Source organism: Nerophis ophidion, linkage group LG02 (assembly GCF_033978795.1).
Source record: "Nerophis ophidion isolate RoL-2023_Sa linkage group LG02, RoL_Noph_v1.0, whole genome shotgun sequence".
Classification (NCBI taxonomy): domain Eukaryota; kingdom Metazoa; phylum Chordata; class Actinopteri; order Syngnathiformes; family Syngnathidae; genus Nerophis; species Nerophis ophidion.
The window spans coordinates 20,981,010-20,998,411 of record NC_084612.1 but is presented as its reverse complement, the minus strand read 5'-3'; the positions used below and the strand labels follow the sequence as shown (position 1 = coordinate 20,998,411).

At 42.7% G+C, this 17,402-nt stretch overlaps 1 protein-coding gene and 1 long non-coding RNA gene across 4 annotated transcripts in view; one reads left to right on the top strand and one right to left on the bottom strand.

Moving 5' to 3' along the window:
• The window catches only part of smyd3 (SET and MYND domain containing 3), a 163,766-nt gene that overhangs the window by 101,687 nt on the left and 44,677 nt on the right, over positions 1-17,402 (bottom strand). The gene's annotated exons all lie outside the window — the stretch shown is intronic.
• Positions 1,041-11,902, top strand: LOC133569849 (uncharacterized). The gene is made up of 3 exons (XR_009809941.1): positions 1,041-1,121; positions 11,119-11,190; positions 11,307-11,902. It is a non-coding gene; the product is annotated as an uncharacterized LOC133569849 (long non-coding RNA).

The following is a 17,402-nucleotide window of genomic DNA, read 5'->3' as shown; positions in this document are numbered from 1 at the left end:
GATAACTTTTTCATAAGGGTACATCCATGTTAGTCAGTAGGAAGTTTAGAACTCATGTTTAGCAAAACAGGAGACGTTACTAGTCAACAACATAAATTCTACATGTGAGCACTCGTCATGTCCTCATATTGTTTGAACCAAGAAAGACTTAGGTGTGTTTCATATAAGGTCCTAATATTTTCTGAACCAGATTAGTGTGTGTTACAATGTTAATGTCAAAGCTTTAAAATGAGTGTCTCAATTCAGGTCCTCATATTTTCTAAACCAGATTTTAGTGTGTGTTACATTCTTAATGAATGGTCTAACAGCTGAAACTCTGTAATAATCTTTACTATTTATCTGGCATTGTATGCTCAGATTTTTATCAACAAAAAGTGCTGATAATGTTATAATTAATTAGTTCTGACATTATATTTGTGTGTTTTGTTGCAGAAATCAACTGTTGAGGTTCTATCTCAACGTTCTCCAGATTCAGATGTGAGCCATAAACCGACTTCATCCCTCCAACAGGTCATTACATGTCTATTTTTACTATATCTGCTCTAAATTTGACCCAACCTATATTTTGAAAGACATTTATCAACTTTAATCTCTCACAGATCAGTTTATATGACAACTTTTTCGTAAGGGTGCATCCATGTTAGTCAGTAGGAAGTTTAGAACTCATGTTCAGCAAAACAGGAGATGTTACAAGTCAACAACATAAATTCTACATGTGAGCACTCGTCATGTCCTCATATTGTTTGAACCAGGAAAGACCTAGGTGTGTTTCATATAAGGTCCTCATATTTTCCGAACCAGATTAGTGTGTGTTACAATGCTAATGTCAAAGCTTTAAAATGAGTGTCTCAATTCAGGTCCTCATATTTTCTGAACCAGATTTTTGTGTGTGTTACATTCTTAATGAATTGTCTAAGAGCTGAAACTCTGTAATAATCTTTACTCTTTATCTGGCATTGTATGCTCAAATTTCTATCAACAAAAAGTGCTGATAATGTTATAATTAATTAGTTATGACATTATATTTTTGTGTTTTGTTGCAGAAACCAACTGTTGAGGTTCTATCTCAACATTCTCTAGATTCAGATGTGAGCCATAAACCGACTTCATCCCTCCAACAGGTTATTACATGTCTATTTTTACTATATCTGCTCTAAATTTGACCCAACCTATATTTTGAAAGACATTTATTAATTTTAATCTCTCACAGATCAGTTTATATGACAACATTTTCGTAAGGGTACATCCATGTTAGTCAGTAGGGAGTTTGGAACTCATGTTTAGCAAAACAGGATATGTTACAGGTCAACAACATAAATTCTACATGTGAGCACTCGTCATGTCCTCATATTGTTTGAACCAGGAAAGACCTAGGTGTGTTTCATATAAGGTCCTCATATTTTCTGAACCAGATTAGTGTGTGTTACAATGTTAATGTAAAAGCTTTAAAATTAGTGTTTCAAATCAGAAAATGCAGTGCTTCTTGTTTACAGCCGGTTTCTGAAGCACTGTTTTTAGTGATCAGAGTATTTTTTCGGTGGTCGTGTTTTTGGTACATAACTTGTAAATAGTGCGCAGATAATAGGCTATATGTATATATATGTGTATATATATACATATATATATATATATATATATACATTCAAACCTCGTTTCCATATGAATTCGGAAATTGTGTTAGATGCAAATATAAACGGGATATAATGATTAGCAAATCTTTTTCAACCCCAATTCTGTTGAATATGCTACAAAGAAAACATATTTGATGTTAAAACTGATAAACATTTTTTTTGCAAAGAATTAAGGGATTTTACCATCTACGGTCCGTAAAATTATCAAAAGGTTCAGAGAATCTGGAGAAATCACTGCACGTAAGCGATGATATTACGGACCTTTGATCCTTCAGGTAGTATTGCATCAAAAACCGACATCAGTGTGTAAAAGATATCACCACATGGGCTCAGGAATACTTCAGAAAACCACTGTCAGTAACTACAGTTGGTCGCTACATCTGTAAATGCAAGTTAAAACTCTACTATGCAAAGCGAATACCATTTATCAACAACACCCAGGAACGCCGCGGGCTTCGCTGGGCCCGAGCTCATCTAAGATGGACTGATGCAAAGTGGAAAAGTGTTCTGTGGTCTGACGAGTCCACATTTCAAATTATATATGGAAATTGGGACGTGGTGTTCTTCGGAACAAAGAGGAAAATAACCATCCGGATTGTTACAGGTGCAAAGTTCAAAAGCCAGCATCTGTGATGGTATGGGGGTGTCTTAGTGCCCAAGGCATGGGTAACTTACACATCTGAGAAGGCACCATTAATGCTGAATGGTCCATACAGGTTTTGGATCAACATATGTTTTCATCCAAGCAACATTATCATGGACGCCCCTGCTTATTTCAGCAAAACAATGACAAGCCACGTGTTACAACAGCGTGTCTTCGTAGTAAAAGAGTGCGGGTACTTTCCTGGCCCGCCTGCAGTACAGACATGTCTCCCATCGAAAATGTGTAGTGCATTATGAAGCGTAAAATACGACAACTTAAGCTGTACATCAAGCAAGAATGGTAAAGAATTCTACTTTCAAAGCTTCAACAATTAGTTTCCTCAGTTCCCAAACGTTTATTGAGTGTTGTTAAAAGAAAATGTGATGTAACACAGTGGTGAACATGCCCTTTCCCAACTACTTTGGCACGTGTTGCAGCCATGAAATTCAAAGTTAATTATTATTTGCAAAAAAAAAAAAGTTTGAGTTTGAACATCAAATATGTTGTCTTTGTAATGCATTTAATTGAATATGGGTTGAAAGGGATTTGCAAATCATTGTATTCCGTTTATATTTACATCTAACACAATTTCCCAACTTTTATGGAAACGGGGTTTGTGTATATATATATATATATATGTGTGTGTATATATGTATATGTATATATACATATATATATATACATGTATATATATGTATATATGTATATGTATATATATATATGTATATTTATATATACATATATATATACATGTATATATATGTATATGTATATATACTGTATATATATATAAATATATGTGTATATATATATATATATATATATATATATATATATATATACATGTATGTATATATACTGTATATATATATATAAATATATGTGTATATATATATGTATATATATACATATATATGTATATATATATATATATATGTATATATATATATATATATATATATATGTATATATATATATATATATATGTATATATATATACATATATATATATATATATATATGTATGTCTGCTGTATATATATATATATATATATAAATATGTGTATATATATGTATGTATATATATATATATATGTATGTATATATATACATATCTATGTATATATATATACTTTTTAAATACACCAATGGTGCAACTGGACACATCCTCAGTGATGTAACCTAGGATCACAGGGGGTTTCGGGTCCCTCAACAATCAGACCCCCTCCCCTAGGCGACCCAGCCAGGGCCGATCAGGCCCCAGCCTGTGTCCAGGTAGCGCTACTGCCCTACATGCCACGCCTCTCCCCTCCTGATCCACAGCCACCTTGATGCCACTTCTGCTGCATCTGTGACTAACTTCATGGCCCTTTGCTGGCTGGCCCCTGTGATGCCAAGCATTCTGTAGGCCCTGCAGAGAGATTTGCCCACAAACCCTCGACACCCCACTTCAACCGGCCGGCACATCGCTCGCCACCCATTGCTCCGACACTCCTCCACAAGCTGAGAGTACTTTGCACTCTTCCTCTCATTGGCCTCCTCCATACGGTCCTCCCAAGGCACTGTGAGCTCCAAGAGGATTACCTGCTTGGAGGCCACTGAGGTGAGCACAATATCTGGCCTTAGTGTTGTTTTAGCAACCACGTCAGGGAACTTCAACTGCTTTCCCAGATCAACTGACAGCTCCCAGTCGCGTGCTGTTGCCAACAGGCCAGACGAGGTGTTCCGGGCAGCCGGTGTTGACTTCTCCCCAGCTCTGATGAAAGCAGTACTCTTCACTGGGCGGAGGCTCTTGCTGTGACTGACTCCCCTGCAGATGGCATCAGCCATGGCCTTCAGGACCTGGTCATGTCGCCAGCGGTACCGCCCTTCACCCAGGGCTTTTGGACAACAGCTTAGGATGTGCTCCAAGGTTCCTCTCCTCTGGCAGAGGGGGCACCCTGGTGTCTCCACCTTTCCCCAGGTGAAGAGGTTGGATGGACTTGGCAGCACATCGTAGACCGCCTGGATCAAGAACTTTATTCGATGGGGTTCGGCTTTCCAGAGCTCGGTCCATGTGACCTTACGCTCTGATACTTGTTCCCATCTCGTCCAGGCGCCCTGTTGCCGCATTCCCGCCATCTGGCAGGCTCGCCTTTCCTCAACTCCTGCTCGCACTTCCTCGAGGATCAGTGACCTCTTCTCTTTCCCCTGCGCCTTGTCATAGCGAGGTGTTCTTCTGCTACCTAAGCCAGATCTCCCCTGCGCCACTGTTCCCACCAAAACCTTTTGCCGTAGCCTTGCCTCTGCAACATCCACAGCCTCGACAGCTCTCCACTTCCGCCCCGTCCTGACTTCAGTCCCAGCCTGTGCAACCTTTGGGTCACTGGACTCCCGATACTGTAGGAGCTCCCTGGACCGTGTCACCATGAACTCCTCGCTCAGGCTGCTGATGGGGAGCTTCAGTTTGTTGTTATGCCCGTATAGAGCAATGCTGCTCAGGCTTCGCGGCAGTCCTAGCCACCTGCGCAGGAACCTACTGACCCTCATCTCAAAGCCTTCCACCGTTGAAATGGGGACTTCGTACACCATGAGGGGCCAGAGGATCCGAGGGAGAATCCCGTGCTGGTAAATCCAGGCCTTGAACTTGCCAGGAAGGCCAGACTTATCCACCACGGTCAGCCAGGTCTCCAGGTCTTGGTTGGTCGATCTTGTGGAGGCTGCGTCTCTCAGGCTGCAATTAAACACCTTTCCCAAGCTCTTCACAGGTTCCTCGGTGAGTGATGGTATTTTGGTGGTGCCAAGTGAGAAGCAGAACTTGCCAGTAACCTTTCCTTTCTTTAGCACTAGGACCCTCGGCTTGGCCGGCTTGAAGTTCATGCGAGCCCAGGAAATCACCTCCTGAAGGCCATTCAAGATCCACCTGCAACCTGGGACGGATGTAGTGGTCACTGTCAGGTCGTCCATGAAGGCTCGGATGGGTGGCTGCCGGACTCCAGACCTGGAGAGGGGACCTCTGCACTGAACTTCCGCAGACTTCACCAGCATGTTCATGGCGAGCGCAAAGAGGATGACTGAGATCGTACAGCTAGTGATGATCCCCTTTTCAAGCCTGTGCCAGTCGGAGGTTGTTTTTCCGGAGGAGACTCTTAGATGGAAGTTGGCATAGTAGTGCAGAATGAGGTCTCTGAACTTCTTTGGAATGTGATGCCGATTCAGTGCCTCTTCGACCAGCTTGTGGGGTATGGATCCATAGGCATTTTCGAGGTCCAGCCACAGAACAGCCAGGTCCCCCTTATTCTCCCTGGCTTCCCTGATGAGCTGAGTGACCACGCCTGTGTGCTCCAGACATCCAGATACCTCTGGGATCCCTCCTTTCTGGACCGATGTATCAATGTAGGAGTTCTTCAGGAGGTAGTCTGTCAGTCGCCTGGCCATGAGGCTGAAGAAGATCTTCCCTTCAACACTCAGCAACGAGATGGTTCGGAACTGATTGATGTTCTTAGACTTCTCCTCCTTTGGGATCCACACACCCTCTGCCTGTCTCCACTGGTCTGCTACCTTGCGCCTCCTCCAGATCACCTTCAAGATTCTCCAGAGTCTGTGGAGTAGTCTTGGACAGTTCTTATAGACCTTATAAGGTACTCCACTGGGCCCTGGAGCAGAGCTCGTCCTTGCCCTGCGGACCACCTCCTGGATTTCCTTCCAGCCGGGCTCTTTCCCATCGAAGTCAAGCGTTGGTGTTGGTGGATTGATCAAGGACCTGCAGGGGCCTAGGTCTTGTTCTCTGCATCCATCGCTGTAAATTTGCTTGAGGTGGTGGTCGACCTCAGCTTTGGAGCAGGCCAGTCTACCGCTTCGCTTCTGTCCTAGCAGCTGTTTTGTGACTCCAAAGGGATTCGCCAGAAAGGCAGCTCTCCTCCTGGACCTTTCCTTCCTCCTCCTCCTATGCCACTCCGCTCTCCTCAAGGTTATTAGCTTCTTGCGGATTATACAACGTAGTTCCGCAAGAGGCCCCCTATCCTCTTCACGTGCAACCTTGAACTGCTGTCTTAAACACTTCAGTTCCTGCCTGAGCTGATGGATTTTACTCGCTCTATTGTTCATGATGTAGGGGGGCTTCGCTGCCCGCTTCTCCTCAAGTCCAAACCTCTCTGCAGCGAGGCTGATGATGATCGTGGTCATCGTCTTGAGGCGTCGATCAGCGTCCCCTTTGGCTGTTGTTTCCAAGATGGTATCAGCATCTTCATCAAACTGGAGCCACTCTTTCTCCTTGCTAGCTTGGGGCCACTTTACCCGACGATGTTCTGATGTCCTGTGTGCTTCTGGTGGTTGCATCACCTGGAGGCTCCGGGCACTGTGGGGTGACTCCGGGCCTGGCTCCTCCTGCGTCTCACCAGGCGTAGTTCCTGTGCGCTGTGATTCTACCACCTTCTGCATACACTTCATCCTGGCCTGGTGGATCCGCAGGCCATGTCGGTTCTTGCATACCTTCCCACATATGCATTCCATAGTCGTCGTCGTGTTACCATTGCCATGTGTCGTCAACCTTTGATCCGTCCAGTGGGATTCTCTTCCGCCCCCCCTCTCGGGAATCCCTGGGGGTATATTTCCTGTAGGTCGATTCGTAGCTTGTTGTGGGTTCCTTCCTCTCAGAAGGTGCAGCTCGGGATGCTACCCCTCACTGCCCCGGTGCCATCTTTCCGGGCTGTCCGCTGTCTCTCCAGCTGTCACCAATCTATACTTGGTGGTCAACCAGACTGTTCCTGGTAGTCACTGGTTGTCCCAGAAAAGCAACTTTTTAAATACACCAATGGTGCAACTGGACACATCCTCAGTGATGTAACCTAGGATCACAGGGGGTTTCGGGTCTTTCAACAATCAGACCCCCTCCCCTAGGCGACCCAGCCAGGGTTGATCAGGCCCCAGCCTGTGTCCAGGTAGCGCTACTGCCCTACATGCCACGCCTCTCCCCTCCTGATCCACAGCCACCTTGATGCCACTTCTGCTGCATCTGTGACTAACTTCATGGCCCTTTGCTGGCTGGCCCCTGTGATGCCAAGCATTCTGTAGGCCCTGCAGAGAGATTTGCCCACAAACCCTCGACACCCCACTTCAACCGGCCGGCACATCGCTCGCCACCCATTGCTCCGACACTCCTCCACAAGCTGAGAGTACTTTGCACTCTTCCTCTCATTGGCCTCCTCCATACGGTCCTCCCAAGGCACTGTGAGCTCCAAGAGGATTACCTGCTTGGAGGCCACTGAGGTGAGCACAATATCTGGCCTTAGTGTTGTTTTAGCAACCACGTCAGGGAACTTCAACTGCTTTCCCAGATCAACTGACAGCTCCCAGTCGCGTGCTGTTGCCAACAGGCCAGACGAGGTGTTCCGGGCAGCCGGTGTTGACTTCTCCCCAGCTCTGATGAAAGCAGTACTCTTCACTGGGCGGAGGCTCTTGCTGTGACTGACTCCCCTGCAGATGGCATCAGCCATGGCCTTCAGGACCTGGTCATGTCGCCAGCGGTACCGCCCTTCACCCAGGGCTTTTGGACAACAGCTTAGGATGTGCTCCAAGGTTCCTCTCCTCTGGCAGAGGGGGCACCCTGGTGTCTCCACCTTTCCCCAGGTGAAGAGGTTGGATGGACTTGGCAGCACATCGTAGACCGCCTGGATCAAGAACTTTATTCGATGGGGTTCGGCTTTCCAGAGCTCGGTCCATGTGACCTTACGCTCTGATACTTGTTCCCATCTCGTCCAGGCGCCCTGTTGCCGCATTCCCGCCATCTGGCAGGCTCGCCTTTCCTCAACTCCTGCTCGCACTTCCTCGAGGATCAGTGACCTCTTCTCTTTCCCCTGCGCCTTGTCATAGCGAGGTGTTCTTCTGCTACCTAAGCCAGATCTCCCCTGCGCCACTGTTCCCACCAAAACCTTTTGCCGTAGCCTTGCCTCTGCAACATCCACAGCCTCGACAGCTCTCCACTTCCGCCCCGTCCTGACTTCAATCCCAGCCTGTGCAACCTTTGGGTCACTGGACTCCCGATACTGTAGGAGCTCCCTGGACCGTGTCACCATGAACTCCTCGCTCAGGCTGCTGATGGGGAGCTTCAGTTTGTTGTTATGCCCGTATAGAGCAATGCTGCTCAGGCTTCGCGGCAGTCCTAGCCACCTGCGCAGGAACCTACTGACCCTCATCTCAAAGCCTTCCACCGTTGAAATGGGGACTTCGTACACCATGAGGGGCCAGAGGATCCGAGGGAGAATCCCGTGCTGGTAAATCCAGGCCTTGAACTTGCCAGGAAGGCCAGACTTATCCACCACGGTCAGCCAGGTCTCCAGGTCTTGGTTGGTCGATCTTGTGGAGGCTGCGTCTCTCAGGCTGCAATTAAACACCTTTCCCAAGCTCTTCACAGGTTCCTCGGTGAGTGATGGTATTTTGGTGGTGCCAAGTGAGAAGCAGAACTTGCCAGTAACCTTTCCTTTCTTTAGCACTAGGACCCTCGACTTGGCCGGCTTGAAGTTCATGCGAGCCCAGGAAATCACCTCCTGAAGGCCATTCAAGATCCACCTGCAACCTGGGACGGATGTAGTGGTCACTGTCAGGTCGTCCATGAAGGCTCGGATGGGTGGCTGCCGGACTCCAGACCTGGAGAGGGGACCTCTGCACTGAACTTCCGCAGACTTCACCAGCATGTTCATGGCGAGCGCAAAGAGGATGACTGAGATCGTACAGCCAGTGATGATCCCCTTTTCAAGCCTGTGCCAGTCGGAGGTTGTTTTTCCGGAGGAGACTCTTAGATGGAAGTTGGCATAGTAGTGCAGAATGAGGTCTCTGAACTTCTTTGGAATGTGATGCCGATTCAGTGCCTCTTCGACCAGCTTGTGGGGTATGGATCCATAGGCATTTTCGAGGTCCAGCCACAGAACAGCCAGGTCCCCCTTATTCTCCCTGGCTTCCCTGATGAGCTGAGTGACCACGCCTGTGTGCTCCAGACATCCAGATACCTCTGGGATCCCTCCTTTCTGGACCGATGTATCAATGTAGGAGTTCTTCAGGAGGTAGTCTGTCAGTCGCCTGGCCATGAGGCTGAAGAAGATCTTCCCTTCAACACTCAGCAACGAGATGGTTCGGAACTGATTGATGTTCTTAGACTTCTCCTCCTTTGGGATCCACACACCCTCTGCCTGTCTCCACTGGTCTGCTACCTTGCCCCTCCTCCAGATCACCTTCAAGATTCTCCAGAGTCTGTGGAGTAGTCTTGGACAGTTCTTATAGACCTTATAAGGTACTCCACTGGGCCCTGGAGCAGAGCTCGTCCTTGCCCTGCGGACCACCTCCTGGATTTCCTTCCAGCCGGGCTCTTTCCCATCGAAGTCAAGCGTTGGTGTTGGTGGATTGATCAAGGACCTGCAGGGGCCTAGGTCTTGTTCTCTGCATCCATCGCTGTAAATTTGCTTGAGGTGGTGGTCGACCTCAGCTTTGGAGCAGGCCAGTCTACCGCTTCGCTTCTGTCCTAGCAGCTGTTTTGTGACTCCAAAGGGATTCGCCAGAAAGGCAGCTCTCCTCCTGGACCTTTCCTTCCTCCTCCTCCTATGCCACTCCGCTCTCCTCAAGGTTATTAGCTTCTTGCGGATTATATATATATATATATATGTATATATATATATATACATATATGTATATATATATGTATATGTATATCTACTGCGATGAGATGGCGACTTGTCCAGGGTGTACGCCGCCTTCCACAGGATTGCAGCTGAGACAGGCACCAGCGCCTCTGCGACCCCAAAGGCAATATGTGGAAGAAAATGGATGGATGGATGGATGTATATATCCATTCATACTGTAATCACCTGCTGGTGGAAATCTTTTACGTTCGTGTGGTGTTGATTTGATGTTCATTGTTCCTATGATCTCAATCACACCATCCGTACCTGAAAGCGTATTGGCTTTTAGAACTGTTGTTGTGTGTCTGGGGAAGCATAGAGATGAATGTGTTTCCACAGGAGGCAAAACCTGTTAGAATTGTGCCGTTTGTTATCAAAAAGATTGGTAAGTAAAGTTAAAAATAATTTTTGATTTTTTTAAGTGACTATTTCTGTAAGGCTACAATACATTATATAATTTTAATTATGTTTCACGTGTAACCCGTACTTTCAAAATGTGGCGGTGCGCCACTTTCAGTTAAATTAAGAGGAAGACCTTGTTGTGCGATAATGAATGTGTCATTTGTAGTTGGGAAACATATTTCCATCTGATTAAAACTGATACTAAAAATTCATCTTATTAAGAAATGCAAATATTATTTCTAGTAGCATTTTAATGACCTGTACATATACAAAGAGTTGGACTTAAGTTGTTGGCCTAGAAATGTAGTTTAAAGTTTTTTAATTTTCCATCAGATATCGGATCTTGAATACTCTGCCAATACAGATTTTGAAGATCAAACCTATGTTCCAGACTCAAGAGGCAGTTCTTCAGATACAAGTGTTTGCAGCAGTGATCTTAGTCATACCATGCCTCGCCCAAAATATTTTGAAGGACACCTTTAAATCATTTGGGATTGTCAAAACACAGAGAGAAATCACCAATTCAAGCAAACCTGGAAGTTTCAGTTCAACATTAGCAAGCAGTGGTCATAGTTCTTTAAAGACAGGTTGCAGCGCTGATTCTTCAGAGAACACTTCCCAAAATATAAGTTTCATAAAAGTTGCACCATTACCCAAAATGGGCAATGGTAAAGTATTACAATTCTGTAGTGACTGAAAGAGTTGAGTTTTAGTGTGACTTAAAGTGTATTGTTTTTACAAAGCAAAATATGTTAAATGTTTACTTTTACAGTTTTCTAATTCTTCCTTTCAGATTGACAGCAGGACAAATCGCTGGAAGTGGGTATGTCTCAAGCTTCTTCAACGTGGTCCACTCCAAAGCGAGGTAAATAAATAATCCACATTATTTACTAGAATATTATATTACGTTTTGCACCTTTTCAATGTGTTATAGTCATTATTCCTTCAGTAAGACATTGTATTTTGTCTCCTTTATGACAGCTGCAAAGGTGAAGAAGTGGAAGCAGTTGAATGACACATGTTGCATTTTATAACTGGCAACAAAGTACCAGGTAAAAAAGATTGTGAAGCCTCCCTCCACAAAGAACTAGTAGCTCTACAGGACAGAGATTCCCTTGCCATCAAGTACTACATCCATAACAGAATCATATTAAAAAAAGGAGAATTTTTTTTTCCACATCTGCTGTGGTAGTTTGAGTATGTTACCAGCAATTAAAAAAGCAAGATAAAGAGCAAGCGTTTTGTGTTTATTCCAGATAATTGTTAGCGACAAAATCCACAAAAACAATTCAGTTACACTTAATCGACAATTACATTTTTACCCATGTTTCTTTTAAACTCTTCTTGGTTTTAGATTACAGTAGCATGGGATTGGGATTTTTTTTTAAATGACAACACATCAACTAAACCAACTCAGGTTGTTTTGTTAAGTCTCTGATGTCATTAGCCTCATATGTCACATGAACCTGAAATCTTTAACACTCTGTGATGTCATGGTTGTCATATTTCACAAACTTGAAATCTTAAACACTCTGTGACGTCATGGTCATCATATGTCACATGAACTTGAAATCTTAAACACTCTGTGACGTCATGGTTGTCATATGTCACATGAACCTGAAATCTTAAACACTCTGTGACGTCATGGTCGTCATATGTCACATAAACTTGAAATCTTAAACACTCTGGTCTTCATTTGTCACCTAAACCTGACAAGTCCTCATATGTACCATAAAAATCAGGTTCAGAAAAAAACAAAAGAGTTGCAAAAATCTCAATAGACCACTGTGTTTCTAAAATTCTGGTTCACTAACCGTCTGATTCCCAGGCCTGTAGGACCATTGGAAAGGCATGTCCCCATATGTCACTTTTTTGTCATAAGTCCTCATATGTCACCCAAACACGTATGCGTGCACACACGCACACACACACACACACACACACACACACACACACACACACACACACACACACACACACACATTCGTACGCACTGAAACAACTTCCGTACCTCACGAAAACATATTTAAACAGATGGAAAAAACTATCGCAGAACACAGTGTCACGTAGCAACTGGTCTTTACGGTCGTTTGAATCAACAGGTCAGTTTGGGGGACAAAAGGAGGGTTCAGTTTTTACTGACTTCCCATCTGACAGTTTAAATGTTTATGACCGTTTGAATCAACAGGACACGCACGCACACACACACACACGCACGCACACACACACACACACACACACACACATACACACACACACACACGCACACACACACACACACACACACACACACACACCATTACCTCTGCTTTACCATGTTATTAGACATTGGTTTAACTCCATTTAAGCATTTAAACGTTAAAAGCATTGCACTTGTACGACGTTGTAATACTTTTTTTTTTTTAACAGCCGATGACGACGAAGTGAAAGACGATGAACTTTGCTTAAACGATCTTACAAAGTTGGAAGATGATTATCGAGGTGTGTTTAAACCTTCAAATTATTTAATATTATGTGTATTCATTATTTAGTTTCATGGAGGATTTGCCGTAAGATCCTAACGCGATCGTTTTAACACAATCGCAGTCTGGTGAGTCAAATAATTCTCATTTTTACAAGAAAAAAAAACATGCGGTATACGATACATACAGTATATACATATATTTACTTACAGATTTTCCGTTTACATCTCTTGCTCACTGGTCTCCCTTAACGCTGGAGGGTCCGTCAACGGCCATTCCAGGCAGAGGAGAAGGCTTGATTGCGCCAAAGACTCCAGACATCGAATCCTTGCTCCGTGGGGAAATCATCGAAAACGACGGTGAATGTCCAACAGGCACCCGCTGTAAGTTTTTCTCGTTTTCTGTAAGCTTTTTAAGATTCTCAGGAGCTTTAAAGAGCTCCTCTCATTCCAATGTCTTTCGCTCAAATGAATTTCGCGCCTAAGGGGAATGGGCGGGGACTGATTCCGGAGGTGGGCGGTTGTTTCCGCCAAGCAACCTTCTGGTTGAAATGGAGTGTGGATCAAGATGGATCCCTACTCTATATTCTTTTATTTAACCCAATGTTTTTTAAATACGTGTATAATGCTTTATATCCTATGTGTTGTGAATTCCATCCTACAATATCTTCCAAGGAACCCAAAGAAATGTTACCACACCTCCCGCTTTATTTATTCTATAGATTGCCTGAACTATTTCATAAACTAAATCTTGTCTTGTTTCTGATGCTATGTTTTTTATGCTCATCAATGCACTGTTGGACTGCGAGCACACAACTACTTTCCTTGCTTTGTTTTCCTCTATCCAGTTAACTGCCATATAAATTGCTACCAATTCCCCCGTAAAAACAGATAGTTTATCACTGATTATTTTATTTAATACTATGTTTCCTTGTGGGATAACTGCTACAGCTCTTACCTTTATTTTTTTTTATATAGTTTTTGATGCATCCGTATATATCATATCTCAAACCATTTTTCTATCCGGTAACTATTTAAATTTCTATTCTTTAGTAATTGCATGTTTTCTTTTGGGTTATCAAACATCCACGGTGGTATTGCAGGCATTGGTACTGTAGGACTAACTTTAATATTGTCAATTTTAACTTTATTACATATGTCTCCTATAATCCACCCAAAACTATTCTTTTTTGTTTTCTCTTTTTCTTGGCAGATTGGTAGCACTGGACAAGTCGGATATCCTTGCTTGGATCCTTTTAAAGTTGCCCGATAAACTGCTGAGAGTTGATCTCTCCTCTTGTCCAAAGGTTTTTCGTTCATTTTTACTTGTAATACTGGCACTAGGGTTGATGTAGTAGCTCCACAACATAACCTTAAAGCCTGTGACTGGATCCGGTCTATTTTCCCAAGTCATGTTTTTGAAGCAGATTGGTAAATAATGCATCCGTAATCAATAACAGATGGAATTAAAGTTATAAATATATACATGTATTGTTTTCAACGTTAACCTATCAGCCCCCCAATCATTACCCCTCAAAGCCCTCATTATATTTAACACCTTTTCACTTTTTCCCCTATTTTTTTATTTTCCGGAAGGAACACTCCTGAAGGAATAAATAAAGTACTATCTAATCTAATCAAATCTATTTTGCTGATGTGAGTTGACTAGTTCATATTTTTATCAAACCGTATTCCTAAATATTTAAATACTTGTACCTCTTCTATATTTTCACCTTAGAGTTTTTATTTGGAGCTTGTTTGGTACTTTTGTCTTTGTAAAATGTATGACTTTTGTCTTTCCAACAGAGAATCTTCAACCTCAAGCCGTTCCCCAGTCTTGAACATTATTTACCACTTTGTTAGTTTTTTGATTATTTCTTTTGACTCTAAATAATATACTAGTCTTTCATTAATCTTTTTTTTTTTTTCCATTACTTTTCCCCAAATTTATAATTTCCTGCCTCTTCCGGGTCTTACCCTGACTTGCATATTGGAATTGTTACCGCTAATTTTCCCCTCTGCCGGTCATTCTCCTTCTTCATATATCCTGTCATATCATTTCAAGACCACTTCTTTGACGATGCTACCTAAGTTTTTGATCATTTGATAACCCGCTAGGTCTTTCCCCGGTGACGTATTTTTAACCTTTTTCAAAATTCGAACCATTTCATTCAAAGAAAATGTCATATCCATAGTGTTGGTAAAGCTATTATCGTTGTCTTCCATCATTTCCCCAATATTTAAACTCATTGTTTTTTCTCTCTTTTGTTTTTCCACATTTCTCAAATTATCATTACTGTGCACTTTAACACATTTTTTTTTGCTAAAGGTTCTGCTGTTTCTTTACCCGTGACTACATCTTCTTTAATAAATGTGGCACATCATCCTCTTTACCCTTCATTCCTATCTTTACGAATCGTTATATATCCTTTTATTATAAAGTTTAATTTTGGCTTCAGCCCTGTTTCTTGAATACAAATTATACATGGTTTAGTTTTCATATTTTTAATATATCCCTTTAATTCATGTTCGGTTGCTATCAAACTTCTGGCATTCCACCGGACCATTAACAGGGTGTTGGAATGTGGTAACATGACTCCGTCACGTCTACTCTCCGTAGTACAGCTTGCACCCGGTACCAAGATAGTTCTTTCAACAACTTTGATGCTGCTTTGACAATTATTTTGATCTTCTCAGTCTTATTTTTACTTTCATTTTGTATCAAAGCTGAGTTGTGCTCTCTGGTTTATTTTGCAAATGAACCGACAGAACATGATCATGTACAAGACTCGCCTACCCACAATGCACTGCAACCCAACGCTCCTGGTCGGATGTTTTTTTCGGGGTTCATGGAGAGATGCGGTAAAGAGTGGTAGCCAAGACACTTGGTCACACACGGTCACACACGGTCACACACGGTCACACACGGTCACACACGGTCACACTCGGCAATTATTTTGACCTGGGGAGCAGATATAGAGGAAAAAATGTGTCTGGGGGGCCGGGATATCTGATTTTCAGGTACAAAAAACTTCACAATGACACAAAATAAACACAACAGTTAAACCTCACACTAAAAACAAGACATTGACTTGTACGTTCAAAAGACAGAATAGAACAAGTCAAGACATGCAATGCCATCTACAAAATGTTATGTAAATGTTAGTCATTACACACGCGGCTATGGTTTTGATTTATTTGTTACAGACGTTTACGTCAAGTAACATCACATGGTTCCATTTGCACCTTTCAACAAATCTGAAAAGGAATATTAAGAAGTAAAACTTATATTTAATCCTACCTCTTCTCCGAGCACACGGTGACCGTACATACGGGTCGAAAAATGTTGACCTAATTCAGCATTTCTCAAAGTGTGGGGAATAGAGACATGACAGGTGGGGCTCGAGGAAAGGGAGGAAATTTTTTATTTTTGATTTTTTTTTTACTATGCTTTCATTTTCTATACACACTGTAAATCACTTTGTGATTCTGTCTGTGAAATCCGCCGTATAAATAAATGTAAATTACTTATTTTTCCTGTAGGCTTTAAATTTCTCGGCAGGAGCGAAAGTTTGACAGACATAGCAACAGTAACTTTTGCAGGCGGGGCTAAGAGGAACAAACGTTCGCGCGGATGGGTAGCAGGCTAATGTGCGAACCACAATTACACAAAATGGATACATTTGCAACTCGCACCTCAAAGGTCTGCGGAGAAACAAAAATATGACGGGTCTAATCAACCAAAAAGTCAACCTAAAAGAAAATATGGCGAAGGGTATCTTGCTCTTGGATTCACGGCAGCGGAGGTGGGGGCAGAGGAGAGACCCCTGTGTGTTCTTTGTCTAAAACGGCTAGCAGCAGACAGCCTGAGACCCAACAAAGCAAAGAGACAACTCGAGACCACACATGATGTCCAATAAATTGTTTTGTTGGGGCGATGGGGGTAGGTGGGCCTTGAGTCTAAAGTGCTGATGACAGAAAAAAAAAAAGTTTGAGAAGCCCTGACCTAATTGTACGGATCTCACTTTAAACGGCAAACCGATCATTTAAATGTTTTCACTTTGAATATGAAACGAGGAGTACAATGTACAATATTATCAATTATTTCACAAGGACATGTTTTAAGGATATTGTACAGTATCATTAAATCTAAAATGAATGTGATCACTTTCAGGATCATTTTATTTTTAGCCAGTAAACAACTGTTATGTACTTTTGAATCGGGTTTTCCCCTTTAAATAACAAAAATTATAGAATTTTACAATATTCATTATTATTAAATATTAAATGTGCCAACTAGTTTTACGGCATACATCATCCCCCCTTTACCCATTTGTTAAAAAGACGAAAGTTGATGCGAACGCCTACGTGCTGTCAGAAAACTAAAAGAAGAAGAATGCCTTTGTGCAATTACTGCTAATAAATCAATCAATAAAATGCATCAGTCAAATAGTACAGGCAACTTCGTTAACATGGAGCCACAGACAATTTCATTCAAAAAGTCCCAATTGCTAACATAAAGATACAACAACAAATAAAGGCAAAGAAGGCCTAGTAGGTAATTACAACAACAGACAAAGTATTAAAAATATCGGTCCAATAACTGCACAGGGATG